The sequence below is a fragment of the Pristiophorus japonicus genome, unplaced genomic scaffold (assembly GCF_044704955.1).
Source record: "Pristiophorus japonicus isolate sPriJap1 unplaced genomic scaffold, sPriJap1.hap1 HAP1_SCAFFOLD_2645, whole genome shotgun sequence".
NCBI classification, from domain to species: Eukaryota; Metazoa; Chordata; class Chondrichthyes; family Pristiophoridae; genus Pristiophorus; species Pristiophorus japonicus.
Window position 1 is genome coordinate 8001 of NW_027252390.1, and position 17911 is coordinate 25911.

General features: G+C 48.5%; 1 long non-coding RNA gene across 1 annotated transcript; it reads right to left on the reverse strand.

Moving 5' to 3' along the window:
* Nucleotides 1-487: 487 nt before the first annotated feature.
* Nucleotides 488-12912, reverse strand: LOC139247229 (uncharacterized). Its single transcript, XR_011590845.1, has 3 exons — nt 12876-12912; nt 6726-6796; nt 488-536 (listed from the first exon to the last, which is right to left on the reverse strand). It is a non-coding gene; the product is annotated as an uncharacterized lncRNA (long non-coding RNA).
* Nucleotides 12913-17911: the final 4999 nt, after the last annotated feature.

The window sequence follows — 17911 nt, forward strand, 5'->3', positions numbered from 1 at the left end:
TTGATGGGGACAGTGTAGAGGGAGCTTTACTCTGTATCTAAACCCCTGTACCTGCCCTGGGAGTGTTTGATGGGACAGTGTATAGGGAGCTTTACTCTGTATCTAACCCCGTGCTGTACCTGCCCTGGGAGTGTTTGATGGGACAGTGTAGAGGGAACTTTACTCTGTATCTAACCCCGTGCTGTACATGCCCTGGGAGTGTTTGATGGGACAGTGTAGAGGGAGCTTTACTCTGTATCTAACCCCCTGTACCTGCCCTGGGAGTGTTTGATGGGACACTTTACTCTGTATCTAACCCCGTGCTGTACCTGCCCTGGGAGCGTTTGATGGGGACTGCATCCACTTCAGGATTCTGCATTCTGTCAGTGTCTCTGGGGGGGTTTTGAAGCTGACACTGTGAACACCCGACTTGCAGGGTTTGCAATGGACACAAGCTGCTCCCACCCCCCATTTAACTCTTCACTTCCTTTGCTATGTAAGAGGTTTCATTACCTGACAGGGTGCACAGAGCAGGCTGTGGGGCCACTGGAGACCTCCTGTGGAGGAAAGGAGAAAATCAAGTTAATATAAAGAGAGGCACAGAGAGACAGGGTAGACACAGACAGGAAACACATAGACAGCACGCAGACACGATACACACAGACAGGAAACACGCAGACACGATACACACAGACAGGAAACACGCAGACACGATACACACAGACAGGAAACACGCAGACACGATACACGCAGACAGGATACACGCAGACAGGATACACGCAGACAGGAAACACGCAGACAGGATACACGCAGATAGGATACACGCAGACACGATACACGCAGACAGGAAACACGCAGACAGGATACACGCAGACAGGAAACACGCAGACAGGATACACGCAGACAGGATACACGCAGACAGGAAACACGCAGACAGGATACACGCAGACAGGATACACGCAGACAGGAAACACGCAGACAGGAAACACACAACAGGATACACGCAGACAGGAAACACGCAGACAAGATACACGCAGACAGGAAACACGCAGACAGGATACACGCAGACAGGAAACACGCAGACAAGATACACGCAGACAGGAAACATGCAGACAGGATACACGCAGACACGATACACGCAGACAGGAAACACGCAGACAGGATACACGCAGACAGGATACCCGCAGACACGATACACGCAGACAGGAAACACGCAGACAGGATACACGCAGACAGGAAACACGCAGACAGGAGACACGCAGGCAGGAGACACGCAGACAGGAAACACGCAGACAGGATACACGCAGACAGGAAACACGCAGACACGATACACGCAGACAGGAAACACGCAGACAGGATACACGCAGACACGATACACGCAGACAGGAAACACGCAGACAGGATACACGCAGACAGGATACATGCAGACAGGATACACGCAGACATGAAACACGCAGACAGGACACACGCAGACGCAGACATGAAACACGCAGACAGGACACACGCAGACGCAGACAGGAAACACGCAGACAGGAAACACGCAGACAGGAAACACGCAGACAGGACACACTCAGACAGGACACACGCAGACAGGGCACACGCAGACAGGAAACACGCAGACAGGAAACACGCAGACAGGAAACACGCAGACACGATACACGCAGACACGATACACGCAGACAGGAAACACGCAGACAGGAAACACGCAGACAGGACACACTCAGACAGGACACACGCAGACAGGGCACACGCAGACAGGAAACACGCAGACAGGAAACACGCAGACAGGAAACACGCAGACACGATACACGCAGACAGGATACATGCAGACAGGATACACGCAGACATGAAACACGCAGACAGGACACACGCAGACGCAGACATGAAACACGCAGACAGGACACACGCAGACGCAGACAGGAAACACGCAGACAGGAAACACGCAGACAGGAAACACGCAGACAGGACACACTCAGACAGGACACACGCAGACAGGGCACACGCAGACAGGAAACACGCAGACAGGAAACACGCAGACAGGAAACACGCAGACACGATACACGCAGACACGATACACGCAGACAGGAAACACGCAGACAGGAAACACGCAGACAGGACACACTCAGACAGGACACACGCAGACAGGGCACACGCAGACAGGAAACACGCAGACAGGAAACACGCAGACAGGAAACACGCAGACAGGACACACGCAGACAGGGCACACGCAGACAGGAAACACGCAGACAGGAAACACGCAGACAGGATACACGCAGACAGGAAACAATCAGACAGGAAACACGCAGACAGGATACACGCAGACAGGAAACACTCAGACAGGACACACGCAGCCAGGAAACACGCAGACAGGAAACACGCAGACACGATACACGCAGACAGGAAACACTCAGACAGGAAACACGCAGACACGATACACGCAGACAGGAAACACTCAGACAGGAAACACGCAGACAGGATACACGCAGACAGGAAACACTCAGACAGGAAACACGCAGACAGGAAACACTCAGACAGGAAACACGCAGACAGGATACACGCAGACACGATACACCCAGACAATTTTTGACAGTATGGGTGCTGTGTCTGTTAGAACGAACCCTGTGGGACACTCAGAATCACTGATGATCCAATGAAAAATAGCCACCCTCAAAGCCTCCCTGATAAAGTGTAACATCCCCACTAACATCTGGGAATCCCTGGCCAAAGACTAGTCCGCCCTAAGTGGAGTAAGTGCATCTGGGAGGGCGCTGAGCACCTCGAGTCTCATCGCTGAGAACATGCAGAAATCAAGTGCAGGCAGCGGAAGGAGCGTGTGGCAAACAGTCCCACCCTCCCCTTCCCTCAACCACTGTCTGTCCCACCTGCGAGTCTGTGGCTCTCGTATTGGACTGTACAGCCACCTAAAGACTCATTTTTAGAGTGGAAGCAAGTCTTCCTCGATTCCGAAGGACTGCCTATGATGATGACACGCAGACACGATACACACAGAAATGCAAGGAATGGAGACACACAGACACAGCACACGGACACACAGAGTAAATCGTGGTATAGTGTTTCCACTCCCTGATTTAATGTTGGTATTACTTTATTATTGGTGGCTATTTTTCATTGGATCATCAGTGATTCTGAGTGTCCCACCGGGTTGGTTCTAACAGACAGTACCCACACTGCCTGAAATTAGCCTGCAGTAACTCAGTGTCTGCATCTCACTTGCACTGGCCCCAGTCGGTGCAGGCAGGTACCGCCCTCTGGAGGGCGATAGCAAACACTACACCACAGCACCGAGGGGAGCAGGCAGGCAGGTTCAAGCTGTTCACCATGCCTGCCTTTAATCTGGTATGTGGACTGTTTCCCAGCATTCAGAATCTAGGCAGACAAATCCTGGGATATCAATGTTAATGCAGAGGGAGTGCTCAGGACTGGAGGGAGTACTGAGCATGTGTATTCTCCCTGTGAGTGACTGTTCATGCTGAATGTGTTTGAGGTTCAGTCTGAGTGCAACAGTGTTCCTCGTAACCAATGGTACCGTTCGCCAGCACCAGAGGCAGCCCACACATAAACAACCCACAACCTCAGCCAAAGAGAATCGGCTGCAAATCCGCCGGGATCCTCCAGTGGGGGAGGGGAGGGGACCCTCCGGTGGTGGGGGAGGGGAGGGGATACTCCGGTCGTGGGGGAGGGGAGGGGACCCTCCGGTGGTGGGGGAGGGGAGGGGATCCTCCAGTGGGGGAGGGGAGGGGATCCTCCAGTGGGGGAGGGGAGGGGACCCTCCGGTGGTGGGGGAGGGGAGGGGATCCTCCAGTGGGAGAGGGGAGGGGATCCTCCAGTGGGAGAATGGAGGGGACCCTCCGGTGGCTGGGAGGGGGGAGGGGACTCCGATATATAAAACGGAAAAGAGTGACTAAAGTAAATGTTGGTCCCTTAGAAGATGAGAAGGGGCATTTAATAATGGGAAATGTGGAAATGGCTGAGACCTTAAACAATTATTTTGCTTCGGTCTTCACAGTGGAAGTCACAAAAACCATGCCAAAAATTGCTGGTCACAGGAATGTGGGAAGGAAGGACCTCGAGACAATCACTATCACTAGGGGGGTAGTGCTGGACAGACTAATGGGACTGAAGGTAGACAAGTCCCCTGGTCCTGATGAAATGCATCCCAGGGTATTAAAAGAGATGGCGGAAGTTATAGCAGATGCATTGGTTATAATCTACCAAAATTCTCTGGACTCTGGGGAGGTACCAGCGGATTGGAAAGCAGCTAATGTAACGCCTCTGTTTAAAAAAGGGGGCAAACAAAAGGCAGGTAACTATAGGCCGGTTAGTTTAACATCTGTAGTGGGGAAAATGCTTGAAACTATCATTAAGGAAGAAATAGCGGGACATCTAGATAGGAATAGTGCAATCAAGCAAACGCAACATGGATTCATGAAGGGGAAATCATGTTTAACTAATTTACTGGAATTCTTTGAGGATATAACGAGCATGGTGGATAGAGGTGTACCGATGGATGTGGTGTATTTAGATTTCCAAAAGGCATTCGATAAGGTGCCACACAAAAGGTTACTGCAGAAGATAAAGGTACGCGGAGTCAGAGGAAATGTATTAGCATGGATAGAGAATTGGCTGGCGAACAGAAAGCAGAGAGTCGGGATAAATGGGTCCTTTTCGGGTTGGAAATCAGTGGTTAGTGGTGTGCCACAGGGATCGGTGCTGGGACCACAACTGTTTACAATATACATAGATGACCTGGAAGAGGGGACAGAGTGTAGTGTAACAAAATTTCCAGATGACAGATAGATTAGTGGGAAAGCGGGTTGTGTAGAGGACACAGAGAGGCTGCAAAGAGATTTGGATAGGTTAAGCGAATGGGCTAAGGTTTGGCAGATGGAATACAATGTCGGAAAGTGTGAGGTCATCTACCTTGGAAAAAATAACAGTAAAAGGGAATATTATTTGAGTGGGGAGAAATTACAACATGCTGCGGTGCAGAGGGACCTGGGGGTCCCCAAAAAGTTAGTTTGCAGGTGCAGCAGGTAATCAGGAAGGCGAATGGAATGTTGGCCTTCATTGCGAGAGGGATGGAGTACAAAAGCAGGGAGGTCCTGTTGCAACTGTACAGGGTATTGGTGAGGCCACACCTGGAGTACTGCGTGCAGTTTTGGTCACCTTACTTAAGGAAGGATATACTAGCTTTGGAGGGGGTACAGAGATGATTCACTAGGCTGATTCCGGAGATGAGGGGGTTACCTTATGATGATAGATTGAGTAGACTGGGTCTTTACTTGTTGGAGTTCAGAAGGATGAGGGGTGATCTTATAGAAACATTTAAAATAATGAAAGGGATAGACAAGATAGAGGCAGAGAGGTTGTTTCCACTGGTCGGGGAGACTAGAACTAGGGGGCACAGCCTCAAAATACGGGGGAGCTAATTTAAAACCGAGTTGAGAAGGAATTTCTTCTCCCAGAGGGTTGTGAATCTGTGGAATTCTCTGCCCAAGGAAGCAGTTGAGGCTAGCTCATTGAATGTATTCAAGTCACAGATAGATAGATTTTTAACCAATAAGGGAATTAAGGGTTACAGGGAGCGGGCGGGTAAGTGGAGCTGAGTCCACGGCCAGATCAGCCATTATCTTGTTGAATGGCGGAGCAGGCTCGAGGGGCTAGATGGCCTACTCCTGTTCCTAATTCTTATGTTCTTATGTTCCCCTTGGGAGCCAGGCCGCTGGCCCTGCCACAACCCTCCCTGGTGGCCCAGTGGCCAAAGTTAAAAAGTGATCACATCTCTCCCCTTTAACAGAGGGGAGAGAGGGCGGTGACGCACACGCGCTGTGACATCACCACGCTGATTGACAGCGGCGGACGGCCCCACCGACCCATTTTTAGCCAATCGGCCTGGCTTTGAGTCGAAGGCCTGCCCCCATTAGCCAAAGTCCTGACAATGGATCTACTCACCACACCAAGAGTTCCAGCGGATGAGTGATAGCTAAAAGCTCATCGGTGCCCCAGCTTTCTGGTGCACCTGAATTTCGGCCCCCAGAAATCACCAAGTTCATGTCCCGGTCCGTGCTCATTCACTGAACATTGCCATCGTCAGAACAAGCTGAGCATCTCTGGAGAAGAGAAGACTGAGAGGAGACCTGCTGCAGGGCTCCACATTAGGAGGAGTTTCGACAGGGTGGATGTGGAGACACTGTTCCCACTTGTGGGTGAGTGCAGAACAAGTGGACACAACCATAAGATAGTTATTAAGAGATCAAATGAAGTATTTATGAGCAATTAATTTAAAGAAAGAATAAACTTGCATTGATATAATGCTGTTCCTGCACCCAGGACTTCCCAAAGCATTTAACAACCAATGAAGAGCTTTTGAAGTCACAGTTGGAATATAGGGCAGGTGCTGGCACAGAAAGGATTGAAGATAGGTTGATGTGTTTAAGAGGAGGGTTGAGGCATACAGAGAGGGGCTATGGGGGGTAAGAGTGGGAGGAGGCTCGTGTGGAGCATGGACCAGATGGGCCAAATGGCCTGTTTCCGTGCTGAACATTCGATGGAATTCTATCTAAGCTGTGATAGGTCACAGAAAAGTCACAACACTTGCATCTGCACTTCTGATTGGGTGGTGAGCAGTTATCATGTTTTCCCCTTAGCCAATCACAGAATTGGTTTGTGACTGGTCTACACCGTGTGCTGTGATTGGCTGACTGCAGCAGATACCTGATACTCACTTATTAGGAGGTCCTTGAGTGTTGGCCAGAACAGTGAAGTTGTTTCTCACACTGCGCAAACTCGCCAGGATCTGAGGGAAAGAGGGAAAGCAATAAACAAAGGGCAGGTACAGCACGGGGTTAGATACAGAGTAAATCTCCCTCGACACTGTCCCATCAAACACTCCCAGGGCAGGTACAGCACGGGTTAGATAGAAACATAGAAAATAGGTGCAGGAGTAGGCCATTCGGCCCTTCGAGCCTGCACCGCCATTCAACGGGTTCATGGCTGAACATGCAACTTCAGTACCCCATTCCTGCTTTCTCTCCATACCCCTTGATCCCCCGAGTAGTAAGGATTCATCTAACTCCTTTTTGAATATATTTAGTGAATTGGCCTCAACAACTTTCTGTGGTAGAGAATTCCAAAGGTTCACCACTCTCTGGGTGAAGAAGTTTCTCCTCATCTCGGTCCTAATTGGCTCACACTTTATCCTTAGACTGTGACCCCTGGTTTTGGACTTCCCCAACATTGGGAACATTCTTCCTGCATCTAACCTGTTTAACCCCGTCAGAATTTTAAACATTTCTATGAGATCCCCTCTCATTCTTCTGAACTCCAGTAAATACAAGCCCAGTTGATCCAGTCTTTCTTGATAGGTCAGTCCCGCCATCCCGGGAATCAGTCTGGTGAACCTTCGTTGCACTCCCTCAATAGCAAGAATGTCCTTCCTCAAGGTAGGAGACCAAAACTGTACACAATACTCCAGGTGTGGTCTCACCAAGGCCCTGCACAACTGTACTAACACCTCTCTGCCCCTGTACTCAAATCCCCTCGCTATGAAGGCCAACATGCCATTTGCTTTCTTAACCACCTGCTGTACCTGCATGCCAACCTTCAATGACTGATGTACCATGACACCCCCTTTTCCTAATCCGTCACCATTCAGATAATAGTCTGTCTCTCTGTTTTTACCACCAAAGTGGATAACCTCACATTTATCCACATTATACTTCATCTGCCATGCATTTCCCACTCACCTAACCTATCCAAGTCACTCTGCAGCCTCATAGCATCCTCCTCGCAGCTCACACTGCCACCCAACTTAGTGTCATCCGCAAATTTAGAGATACTACATTTAATCCCCTCGTCTAAATCATTAATGTACAATGTAAACAGCTGGGGCCCCAGCACAGAACCTTGCGGTACCCCACTAGTCACCGCCTGCCATTCTGAAAAGTCCCCATTTACTCCTACTCTTTGCTTCCTGTCTGACAACCAGTTCTCAATCCATGTCAGCACACTGCCCCCAATCCCATGTGCTTTAACGTTGCACATTAATCTCTTGTGTGGGACCTTGTCGAAAGCCTTCTGAAAGTCCAAATACACCACATCAACTGGTTCTCCCTTGTCCACTCGACTGGAAAAATCCTCAAAAAATTCCAGAAGATTTGTCAAGCATGATTTCCCTTTCACAAATCCATGCTGACTTGGACCTATCATGTCACCTCTTTCCAAATGCACTGCTATGATATCCTTAATAATTGATTCCATCATTTTACCCACTACCGATGTCAGGCTGACCGGTCTATAATTCCCTGTTTTCTCTCTCCCTCCTTTCTTAAAAAGTGGGGTTACATTGGCTACCCTCCACTCGATAGGAACTGATCCAGAGTCTATGGAATGTTAGAAAATGACTGTCAATGCATCCACTATTTCCAAGGCCACCTCCTTAAGTACTCTGGGATGCAGTCCATCAGGCCCTGGGGATTTATTCAATCCCATCAATTTCCCCAACACAATTTCCCGACTAATAAGGATTTCCCTCAGTTCCTCCTTCTTACTCGACCCTCTGACCCCTTTTATATCCGGAAGGTTATTTGTGTCCTCCTAAGTGAATATCGAACCAAAGTACTTGTTCAATTGGTCTGCCATTTCTTTGTTCCCTGTTATGACTTCCCCTGATTCTGATTGCAGGGGACCTACGTTTGTCTTTACTAACCTTTTTCTTTTTATATATCTATAGAAGCTTTTGCAATCCGTCTTAATGTTCCCTGCAAGCTTCCTCTCGTACTCTATTTTCCCTGCCCTAATCAAACCCTTTGTCCTCCTCTGCTGAGTTCTAAATTTCTCCCAGTTCCCGGGTTCACTGCTATTTCTGGCCAATTTGTATGCCACTTCCTTGGCTTTAATACTATCCCTGATTTCCCTTGATAGCCACGGTTGAGCCACCTTCCCTTTTTTATTTTTACGCCAGACAGGGATGTACAATTGTTGTCATTCATCCATGCGGTCTCTAAATGTCTGCCATTGCCCATCCACTGTCAACCCCTTAAGTATCATTCGCCAATCTATCCTAGCCAATTCACGCCTCATACCTTCAAAGCTACCCTTCTTTAAGTTCTGGAACATGGTCTCTGAATTAACTGTTTCATTCTCCATTCTAATGTAGAATTCCACCATATTATGGTCACTCTTCCCCAAGGGGCCTCGCACAACGAGATTGCTAATTAATCTTCTCTCATTACACAACACCCAGTCTAAGATGGCCTCCCCCCTAGTTGGTTCCTCGACATATTGGTCTAGAAAACCATCCCTTATGCACTCCAGGAAATCTTCCTCCACCGTATTGCTTCCAGTTTGGTTAGCCCAATCTATGTGCATATTAAAGTCACCCATGATAACTGCTGCACCTTTATTGCATGCACCCCTAATTTCCTGTTTGATGCCCTCCCCAACAACACTACTACTGTTGGGAGGCCTGTACAAAACTCCCACTAACGTTTTTTGCCCTTTGGTGTTCTGCAGCTCCACCCATACCGATTCCACATCATCCAAGCTAATGTCCTTCCAAACTATTGCATTAATCTCCTCTTTAACAGAGTAAAGCTCTCTCTATGTTGTTCCATCAAATACTCCCAGGGCAGGTACAGCACGGGGTTGGACAAAGAGTAAAGCTCCCTCTACACTGCCCCATCAAACATTCCCAGGGCAGGTACAACACGGGGTTCGGTACAGAGTAAAGCTCCCTCTACACTGTCCCATCAAACACTTCCAGGGCAGGTTCAGCATGGGTTAGATACAGAGTAAAGCTCCCTCTACACTGCCCCATCAAACACTCGCAGGGCAGGTACAACACGGGTTAGATACAGAGTAAAGCTCCCTCTACATTGTCCCATTAAATACTCTCAGGGCAGGTACAGCACGGGTTAGATACAGAGTAAAGCTCCCTCTACACTGTCCCATCATCACTCCCAGGGCAGGTACAGCACGGAGCTAGATACAGAGTAAAGCTCCCTCCACACTGTCCCATCAAACACTCCCAGGGCAGGTACAGCACGGGGTTAGATACAGAGTAAAGCTCCCTCTACACTGCCCCATCAAACATTCCCAGGGCAGGTACAACACGGGGATAGATACAAAGTACAGCTCCATCTACACAGTCCCATCAAACACTTCCAGGGCAGGTATAGCATGGGTTAGATACAGAGTAAAGTTCCCTCTACACTGTCCCATCAAACACTCCCAGGGCAGGTACAGCACGGAGCTAGATACAGAGTAAAGCTCCCTCTACAATGTCCCATCAAACACTCCCAGGGCAGGTACAGCACGGGGTTAGATACAGAGTAAAGCTCCCTCTACACTGTCCCATCAAACACTCCCAGGGCAGGTACAGCACGGGTTAGATACAGAGTAAAGCTCCCTCTACACTGCCCCATCAAACATTCCCAGGGCAGGTACAGCACGGGTTAGATACAGAGTAAAGCTCCCTCTACACTGCCCCATCAAACATTCCCAGGGCAGGTACAGCACGGGTTAGATACAGAGTAAAGCTCCATCTACACAGTCCCATCAAACACTTCCAGGGCAGGTACAGCTTGGGTTAGATTCAGAGTAAAGCTCCCTCTACACTGTCCCATCAAACACTTGCAGGGCAGGTACAGCACGGGGTTAGATACAGAGTAAAACTCCCTCTACACTGTCCCCCATCAAACACTCCCAGGGCAGGTACAGCACGAGGTTAGATACAGAGTAAAGCTCCCTCTACACTGTCCCATCAAACACTCCCAGGGCAGGTACAGGGGGTTAGATACAGAGTAAAGCTCCCTCTACACTGTCGCATCAAACACTCCCAGGGCAGGTACAGGGGGTTAGATACAGAGTAAAGCTCCCTCTACACTGTCCCATCAAACACTCCCAGGGCAGGTACAGGGGGTTAGATACAGAGTAAAGCTCCCTCTACACTGTCCCATCAAACACTCCCAGGGCAGGTACAACACGGGTTATATACAGAGTAAAGCTCCATCTCATCATCATAGACAGTCCCTCAGAATCAAGGAACGCTTGCTTCCACTCCTGAAGTGAGTTCTTTGGTGGCTGAACAGTCCAATACGAGAGCCGCAGACTCTCTCACAGGTGAGATAGATAGTCATTGAGGGAAGGGGTGGGTGGGACTGGTTTGCCGCACGCTCTTTCCGCTGCCTGCGCTTGATTTCTGCATGCTCTCGGCGTTGAGACTCAAGGTGCTCAGCGCCCTCTTGGATGCACTTCCTCCACTTAGTGCGGTCTTGGGCCAGAGACCCCCAGGTGTCAGTGGGGATGTTGCACCTAATCAGGGAGGCTTTGAGGGTGTCCTTGTAGCGTTTTCGTTGCCCACCTTTGGCTCGTTTGCAATGAAGGAGCTCCAAGTACAGCACTTGCTTTGGGAGTCTCATGTCTGGTCTGCAGACTATGTGGCCCCCCCAGCAAAGCTGATCGAGTGTGGTCACTGCTTCAATGCTGGGGATATTAGCCTGAGCGAGGACGCTGATGTTGGTGCGCCTGTCCTCCCAGGGGATTTGTAGGATCTTGCGGAGATATCTTTGGTGATATTTCTACACTTTCCCATCAAACGCTCACAGGGCAGGTACAGCACGGGGTTAGATACAGAGTATAGCTCCCTCTACACTGTCCCATCAAACACTCCCAGGGCAGGTACAGGGGGTTAGATACAGAGTAAAGCTCCCTCTACACTGTCCCATCAAACACTCACAGGGCAGGTACAGCACGGGTTAGATACAGAGTAAAGCTCCCTCTACACTGTCCCATCAAACACTCCCAGGGCAGGTACAGGGGATTAGATACAGAGTAAAGCTCCCTCTACACTGTCCCATCAAACACTCACAGGGCAGGTACAGCACGGGGTTAGATACAGAGTAAAGCTCCCTCTACACTGTCCCATCAAACACTCCCAGGGCAGGTACAGCATGGGGTTAGATACAGAGTAAAGCTCCCTCTACACTGTCCCATCAAACACTCCCAGGGCAGATACAGCATGGGGTTAGATACAGAGTAAAGCTCCCTCTACACTGTCCCATCAAACACTCCCAGGGCAGGTATAGCACGGATACCAGGGATGAGGGACTTGAGTTATGTGATAGACTGGAGAAGCTGGGATTGTTCTTCTTCGAGCAGAGAAGGTTAAGGGGAGATTTAATTGCGGTGTTCAAAATCATGATGTGTTTTGATAGAGTAAATAAGGAGAAACTGCATCAATTGGCAGGAGGGTCAGTAACCAGAGGACACAGATTTAAGGTGATTGGCAAAAGAACCAGAGGAGAGATGAGAAGAATTCTGTTGCACAGTGAGCTGTGGTGATCGGGAACGCGCTGCCTGAAAGGACGGTGGAAGCAGAATCAATAGTAACTTTCAAAAGGGAACTGGAAATCCTTGAAAAGGAAAAATGGGGAAAGATTGGGGAAGTGTGACTGATTGGATGGCCAAGTACCGGCACAGTGGGCTGAATGGCCTCCCTCTGTGCTGCTAGTTTCTCTGATTTCCCATGTCTCACACCACCCAACCAGAAGACTAAGATTCACAAATTAGTGTAGTAACTATTTTTTCTGCTATGATCCAATTCCACTCGAAATGAATTGGGAAAGAACAAAGTCATTGAGTCTCTGATCCATACATTCAAGCAGCTAGAGAAGAGCTCAATGTGGCCCCAGGTCCCAGAGCAGTCTGACTCACAGCCCCACCCGTCACTTACAACAATGCTCTTCAAATACTCTGCAGTAGAATTTTGAGAGATTCTTGTAATTTTGACTTGTAATTTTTGTAAGGATGTTGTGGAGAGAGAGTGAGAGCCAGAGACAGACAGAGTGTAAGAAGGTGTTTAACTCTGAACTCACCTGAGCGAAAGGAGTGACGATAAGGTCCTCAGTATGTCTGAAAGAAAAACATACAGTTGACAACATGGACGGACAGGCTGATCACAGAGCACAAAATCCCTACAGAGAGACTGAGACAGTTATTGGCAGAGCGGAAAGTAGAGTGAGTAAGACAGGCAGAGATTTGGTTATAGACAGAGGGAGAGATAAAGTGAAAGACAGAGACAGAAAGAAAGAATAAAAGACAGAAAGACTGACTTGTATTTATATAGCGCCTTTCATGACCACCGGACATCTCAAAGTGCTTTACATCCAATGAAGCACTTTTAGAGTGTGGTCGCTGTTGTAATGTGGGAAATGTAGAGATACAGTTTGATAATGCTCCTGTGAATACCTTGGGACGTTTTACTTAATTACAGGAGTTATATTATTGCAAGTTGTTACAGGCGGAGGGAGGGTTAAAGAAAGACAGAAATACACATAGGCAGAGGGAGAGATGGAGAGAGAGCATGAGGAAATTCAGAAAGAGAGAGCGGGAGACAGATATTTACTCAGATGATATCAAGGATGAGGTCTTAGTTATGAGGAGAAACATAGAAATTTACAGCACAGAAGGAGGTCATTTCGGCCCATCGTGTCCACGCCGGCCGACAAAGAGCCACACGGCCCTCGGTCAGCATACTATGGCTGGCCTTCCCCCAGTACTGAGTGACAGCAGAACACAAACATCAACAACAACCTCAACCTTTGCAAAAAGACAAAAGCATTTACTGCTGACTAGGGATGGTGGGGCTCCTGTCACTGGAACAGGGAATTAATCTAATAGAAGTGTTTAACATTCGGAGGGGTTTTTCAAAAGGTAAATAGGGTAAACCTATTCTCACTGGTTAGTGAGTCACGGTCTGAAGAGCATGAATTTAAGACGTGTGAGGTAATGCATTTGGGAGGGCTAACAAGGCAAGGTAATACACTATAAATGGTAGGTTACTGAAGTGTAGAGGATCAGAGGGACCTTGGAGTGTATGTTCACAGATCCCTGAAGGTAGCAGGACAGGTAGCTAAGATGGTTAAGAAAGCATATGGGATACTCTCCTTTATTAGCCGAGCCGTAGAATATAAGACCTTACCTGGTTTGGCCTATATATAACTCCAGACCCACAGCAATGTGGTTGATTCTTAACTACCCTCAGTACTGCCCCTCTGACAGTGCGGCGCTCCCTCAGTACTGCCCCTCCGACAGTGCAGCGTTCACTCAGTACTGCCCCTCTGACAGTGTGGCACTCCCTCAGTACTGCCCCTCCGATAGTGCGGCCCTCACTCAATACTGCCACTCCGACAGTGCGGCGTCCCTCAGTACTGCCCCTCCAACAGTGCAGTGCTCCCTCAGCGCTACACTGGAGTGTCAGCCTAGAGTTGTGTGCTCAAGTCCCTGGAGTGGGACTTGAACTCACAACCTTCTCAAGGTCAATTAGGGATGGGCAATAAATGCTGGCCTTGCCAGTGATGCTCATCTCCTAGGAATGAATAAAAACATTTTTACGAGGTTTGGAGATTTTAGCTATGAGGAAAGATTAGATAGGCTGGGGTTGTTTTCTTTGGAATAGAAGAGGCTGAGGGGAGAAAAAATTGAGGTGTATAAAATTATGAGTGGTCTGGATGGAGTGGATAGGAAGGACCTGTTTCCCCTTAGCAGATAGGTCAATAACCATTGGGCATAGATTTAAAGTCATTGGTAGAAGGATTAGAGAAGAGTTGAGGATAAATCTTTTCACCCAGAGGGTGGTGGGGGTCTGGAACTCACTGCCTGAAAGGGTGGTAGAGGCAGAAACCCTCATTTCACTTCAAAAGTACTTGGATGTGTTCTACAGGGCTACGGACCAAGAGCTGGAAAGTGGGATTAGGCTGGATAGCTCTTGGTCGGCCGGCAGGGACACGATAGGCCGAATGGCCTTCTTCTGTGCTATAAGTTTCCATGAATCTATGATCATTGTAAAAAGAATGACGGGAAAGGTTAGGAAAATCTCTCTATGCTGGGACGTGAAACTGGGAGAATCAGGATCCGGAAAAGCGTACTCTGGAGAAGTGGATAAATATTTGAAATAGAGAAATGGGAAAGGGTTTGAGGAAAGGGCAGAGGGATGTGAGTAAGTGACTCTCTGAGAGTCGGAACAGGTGCCCTGGGCTTAATAGGGACATAGGAACAAGAGGAGGCCATTCAGCCCCTCGAGCCTGTTCTGCCATTCAATGAGAAGCTAGCTGCTCCGTATCCTAACTCCATCCACCCGGCTTGGTTCTGTAATCCTCAAAACCCTTGCCCAATAAAAATCGATCAATTTCAGTTTGACATTTTCAACTGACCCCCAGCCACAGCTTTCTTGGGGAGAGTTCCAGATTCCCATGGCCCTTTGTGTGAAGAAGCGTTTCCTGACATCACCCCAAATAGCCGAGCTCCCCCCTCCCGCCCCCCGGACTGGATTCTCTCACCAGAGGAAATAGTTTGTCCCTATCAACTTCTTTAATCATCTTAAACACCTTATTAGATCACCCCGTAATCTTCTATATTCAAGGGAATACAAGCCAGTCTATGCAACCTGCCCCATAATGTAACTCTTTTACCCCCAGTATCAGTCTGGTGATGTACGGCTGTATCTGCTGCAGAACACTGTGGCTCTTGGAGAGAGAGAGAGAAGCAAAGTAAAACAAAGGGGCCAGCAGAGCTAGAGAGAGAGTGCAAAGAAAGGTCAAGAGAGACAGATAGCGAGAGAGATACAAAGGCAAAAACAGAGGAGAATACAAATTGAGAGGGAGACAGGAATTGAGGGGTAATAGTGAGATAAACATAAAGAAATACAGAATGAGGTGACATGGTTGCAAAGTGAGGAGAGAGGAATGTTACGATGAGATTAACATCTGAATGCTGTAAACAACAATTTAAATTAGGTGAAAGATCGTGAATAAATATGGGAACTTTAAAAACGCATGTGTCACCCCCAGCAAGTAGGTTGTTCCAGCTGTGTATGGTCAGGGCTGTGTCTCCTGTAGCTCCTGTGTCTGCTGTATCTCCTGTATTTGCTGTGTCTCCTGTATCTACTGTATCTCCTGTATCTGCTGTGTCTCCTGTATCTGCTGTATCCCCTGTATCTGCTGTGTCCTGTATCTCCTGTATCTGCTGTATCTGCTGTATCTCCTATATCTGCTGTGTCTCCTATATCTGCTGTATCTCCTGTATCTGCTGTGTCTCCTATATCTGCTGTATCTGCTGTATCTCCTGTATCTGCTGTGTCTCCTGTATCTGCTGTGTCTCCTGTATCTGCTGTATCTGCTTTACCTCTTGTACCTGCTGTATCTGCTGTGTCCCGTGTATCTGCTGTATCTCCTGTATCTGCGGTGTCTCCTGTATCTCCTGTATCTCCTGTATCTGCTGTGTCTCCAGTATCTGCTGTATCCCCTATATCTGCTGTGTCTCCTGTGTCTGCTATATCTGCTGTATCCCCTGTATCTGCTGTATCTCCTGTATCTGCTGTATCCCCTGTATCTGCTGTGCCCCCTGTATCTGCTGTATCTCCTGTATCTGCTGTATCTCCTGCATCTGCTGTATCTCCTGTATTTGCTGTGTCTCCTGTATCTGCTGTATCTCCTATATCTGCTGTATCTCCTGTATCTGCGGTGTCTCCTGTATCTCCTGTATCTCCTGTATCTGCTGTGTCTCCAGTATCTGCTGTATCCCCTATATCTGCTGTGTCTCCTGTGTCTGCTATATCTGCTGTATCCCCTGTATCTGCTGTATCTCCTGTATCTGCTGTGTCTCCTGTATCTGCTGTATCTCCTGTATCTCCTGTATCTGCTGTATCTCCTGTATCTGCTGTGTCCTGTATCTCCTGTATCTCCTGTATCTGCTGTATCTGCTGTATCTCCTATATCTGCTGTGTCTCCTATATCTGCTGTATCTCCTATATCTGCTGTGTCTCCTATATCTGCTGTATCTGCTGTATCTCCTGTATCTGCTGTGTCTCCTGTATCTGCTGTATCTGCTTTACCTCTTGTACCTGCTGTATCTGCTGTGTCTCCTGTATCTGCTGTATCTCCTGTATCTGCGGTGTCCCTGTATCTCCTGTATCTGCTGTGTCTCCAGTATCTGCTGTATCCCCTATATCTGCTGTGTCTCCTGTGTCTGCTATATCTGCTGTATCCCCTGTATCTGCTGTATCTCCTGTATCTGCTGTGCCCCCTGTATCTGCTGTATCTCCTGTATCTGCTGTATCTCCTGCATCTGCTGTATCTCCTGTATCTGCTGTGTCTCCTGTATTTGCTGTGTTTCCTATATCTACTGTATCTCCTATATCTGCTGTATCTCCTGTATCTGTGGTGTCTCTTGTATCTGCTGTGTCGCCTGTATCTGCTGTATCTCCTGTATCTGCTGTGTCCCCTGTATCTGCTGTGTCTGCTGTGTCTCCTGTATCTGCTGTATCTGGTTTATCTCCTGTATCCGCTGTGTCTCCTGTATCTGCTGTGTCCCCTGTATCTGCTGTGTCCCCTGTATCTGTTGTGTCTCCTATATCTGCTGTGTCCCCTGTATCTCCTATATCAGCTGTATCTGCTGTGTCCCCTTTGTCTGCTGTATGTCCTGTGTCTACTGTGTCCCCTGTGTCTGCTGTGTCCCCTGTATCTGCCGTGTCTCCTGTACCTCTTGTACCTGCTGTATCTACTGTATCTGCTGTATCTCTTGTATCTGCAGTGCCTCCTGTATCTGCTGTGTCTCCTGTATCTGCTGTGTGCCCTGTATCTGCTGTATCTCCTGTATCTGCTGTATCTCCTGTATCTGCTGTGTCCCCTGTATCTGCTGTATCTCCTGTATCTGCTGTGTCCCCTGTATCTGCTGTATCTCCTGTATCTGCTGTATCTCCTGTATCTGCTGTGTCTCCTGTATCTGTTGTGTCTCCTGTATCTCCTGTATCTGCTGTGTCCCCTGTATCTGCTGTATCTCCTGTATCTGCTGTATCTCCTGTATCTGCTGTGTCCCCTGTATCTGCTGTATCTCCTGTATCTGCTATATCTCC